Source organism: Rhinoderma darwinii, unplaced genomic scaffold (assembly GCF_050947455.1).
Source record: "Rhinoderma darwinii isolate aRhiDar2 unplaced genomic scaffold, aRhiDar2.hap1 Scaffold_640, whole genome shotgun sequence".
In the NCBI taxonomy this organism is placed as follows: Eukaryota; Metazoa; Chordata; class Amphibia; order Anura; family Rhinodermatidae; genus Rhinoderma; species Rhinoderma darwinii.
Genome location: NW_027464196.1, coordinates 56,000 through 59,160, shown reverse-complemented (window position 1 = coordinate 59,160; position 3,161 = coordinate 56,000). Strand labels below are relative to the sequence as shown.

Genomic DNA, 3,161 nt, shown 5'->3' with positions numbered 1-3,161 from the left:
ATAGTGATACATTCTGCAGATTATTACACCACTGACCTCTCTAGATCTGCAGAACATTGCTCTGTCCTCTCTACCTCCTGACAGATACATAGTGATATATTCTGCAGATTATTACACCTATGACTTTTCTACACCCTTATGTTCCCCGTAGAAGAAAGGTTCCCTGGATAAATTCTCCTATATAAAAATGAAAGCACAAAAATGTGTAAAACAAATATATTTATTGTAGAATGTGGTAGAGTTGCTGCGATGTCTTCTGTGGCTCCGGCCCCTTAACAAGCGGTGATTGGTGAGATGAAGAGGGGGAGGGTCCGTCTTCACACGTGGATATGGCCGTCAGTCCACCTTTACACAGCTCAGTCCTGGATCAGAAGAGACCGGGACGTTTTTCATGTTTCTCACATTTTTCATAGTCGAATCCTAGAAAAGAAAAATCCAATAAGCAAAAAACATTCACAAAACCTTCACCAGCAGAAGATGAAGACGGAGCAGAGGACGTCAGACTTACCGGATCTCGCTTCTGTTCTGCTCGTCACTGCTTCTCAGCACTGGAGGAGTCTTCATGGGAATTTCAGATGGTTTAGGTGGTAAAGGCCACGATGTTGGGGTGACAACTGCAAAATAAAAATCATAAATTGAGTGCCCAGGCGGCTGTAGAAGAGATGAGAGAGGAGAAGATCATCAGTGGACGGCACTTACCTCACCTAAAGATGGTGAATGGGCCCTAAGTAAAGGATGGAATTAAGATGGCCGCTTTCTCTCTCAGGAGTTTCGGGGCCCTGATGGTAAATGGGCCCCAAGCGACAGATGGAATTAAGATGGCCGCTTTCTCTCCCGGGGGTTTGGGGCCCTGATGGTAAATGGGCCCCGAGTGGCAGATGGTACTAAAATGGCCGCTTTCTCTCCCGGGGTTTGGGGCCCTGATGGTAAATGGGCCCCAAGCGACAGATGGAATTAAGATGGCCGCTTTCTCTTCCGGGGGTTTGAGGCCCTGATGATAACCGTAGCCCCCGAAAGGTCCTCCATCTCCACATCATCAGGAAATTGGCGTCCGCCAATTTCCATTTTGTCACCCTCATCCTCCACGTCCTCCATCTCCACATCATCAGGAAATTGGCGTCCGCCAACCTCCATTTTTTCATCTTTGTCCTCCACGTCCACCATCTCCACATCATCCGGAAGCTGGCGTCCGCCAACCTCCATTTTCTCTACAGTACTCATCTTGGGAAACGTCTTCACCAACATCCTCTTCTTACGCGACACCTCCATGATGAGAGCCAGCAAGAGAAACTGACACCGTGGTCAATGTGTGACCCCAATTTATAAACTTTCTGATGTCATAACCGGTTGGCCATTATGTGGAAACGGAACACGTCCAGATTACAGGCCACGCCCCTCATGACATCACGCTCAGGTTTTTCACAGTGCAGAGAAATAGAATCTGCCCACATTCTGGATGACATCACAAGAAGCGTATCCCAGTGAACCGTTACACGCGAGCGGCCATATAAAATGTAATATGGTACAAGAATACAGGCAGGAGGGTCACACTACACCCTCTGGGGAGGTTTCTATCACCTCAAAGAATTCCCAAATCAATGTGGTCAATTCCACAGACTTTCTAATATGTAGAATCACACCCATAAAACATACAACACAGGCATTTACATACGGGTTCATGGACTCTCACCCAAAATTGCGTTCATGCCAAGGCCAATGGTGTAATATATGACCCCAGAGAAGAATCGCTCAATGTTTTCACAGCTAATGTAATCGCCACATGGGAAACACCCTCCACCATGGGTTATGGGTGCCAAGTGGAGAGGTGTCACATGGTCGCAGCTATGTCATGAGACGTGTCATCATCAAATTTACCAGAATGGGGTCAGATATCAAAAACATGCCCTGGGAGTTGTAGTTTTGCAACAGCTGAAGACTACTGATGTGCTGAACCGTGTCTGAATCCTAGATGAGGACATCACTGGAAGTTTCAGTATCGGCAGGGGCCCAAAAGGACCCACCAGCAGAGTGTATCAGAGCGTCGCCCTGTCTGCGGCCTCTAAACAATAATATGGCGCAATATACAGCACACAATACTGCACAACATGGGGCACAATACAGCTTCATATCACACACTAATCGCGGATATTGATTGTATACACCACAAATGCTTGATTAGAGGAGCCTGACTGCAGGTATAACCACTAATCATGAAAATGGGGGTGTCTGATCCCCCACTGTACACATTAGAGACGATAGTTAAAAACCAGATAGCTGGCTGCACTTCACTCTCTATTATAGTCTATGGGAGGTATGGAGTGAGCGTGCTCCTGTATAATCTAGGGGAGGTATGGAGTGAGCGTGCTCCTGTATAATCTAGGGGAGGTATGGAGTGAGCGTGCTCCTGTATAGTCTATGGGAGGTATGTAGTGAGCGTGCTCCTGTATAGTCTATGGGAGGTATGGAGTGAGCGTGCTCCTGTATAGTCCATGGGAGGTATAGAGAGAGCGTACCCCTGTATAGTCTATGGGAGGTATGGTGTGAGCGTGCTCTGTATAGTCTATGGGAGGTATGGAGTGAGTGTGCTCCTGTATGGTCTATGGGAGGTATGGAGTGAGCGTGCTCTGTATAGTCTATGGGAGGTATGTAGTGAGTGTGCTCCTGTATAGTCTATGGGAGGTATGGAGGGAGCGTGCTCCTGTATAGTCTATGGGAGGTATGGAGTGAGTGTGCTCCTGTATGGTCTATGGGAGGTATGGAGTGAGCGTGCTCTGTATAGTCTATGGGAGGTATGTAGTGAGCGTGCTCCTGTATAGTCTATGGGAGGAATGGAGTGAGCGTGCTCCTGTATAGTCTATGGGCGGTATGGAGTGAGCGTGCTCCTGTATAGTCTATGGGAGGTATGGAGTGAGTGTGCTCCTGTATAGTCTATGGGAGGTATGGAGTGAGCGTGCTCCTGTATAGTCTATGGGAGGTATGGAGTGAGCGTGCTCCTGTATAGTCTATGGGAGGTATGGAGTGAGTGTGCTCCTACGGGATTCTGTCCTGTTCACTCTTTTTTTAATGTGCTGCTGTTGGTGCTGCTACTCACTTCTACCACCAATCCACCTCCAGTGCCGTCTGCTACAAGCAGGCCTGGAGGGCTTGTGAAAAGCCATTGC

At 48.0% G+C, this 3,161-nt stretch overlaps 1 long non-coding RNA gene across 1 annotated transcript; it reads right to left on the bottom strand.

The window, feature by feature from the left end:
- Positions 1 to 202: 202 nt before the first annotated feature.
- Positions 203 to 922, bottom strand: LOC142726871 (uncharacterized). The gene is made up of 3 exons (XR_012877107.1): positions 700 to 922; positions 509 to 614; positions 203 to 420 (listed from the first exon to the last, which is right to left on the bottom strand). It is a non-coding gene; the product is annotated as an uncharacterized LOC142726871 (long non-coding RNA).
- Positions 923 to 3,161: the final 2,239 nt, after the last annotated feature.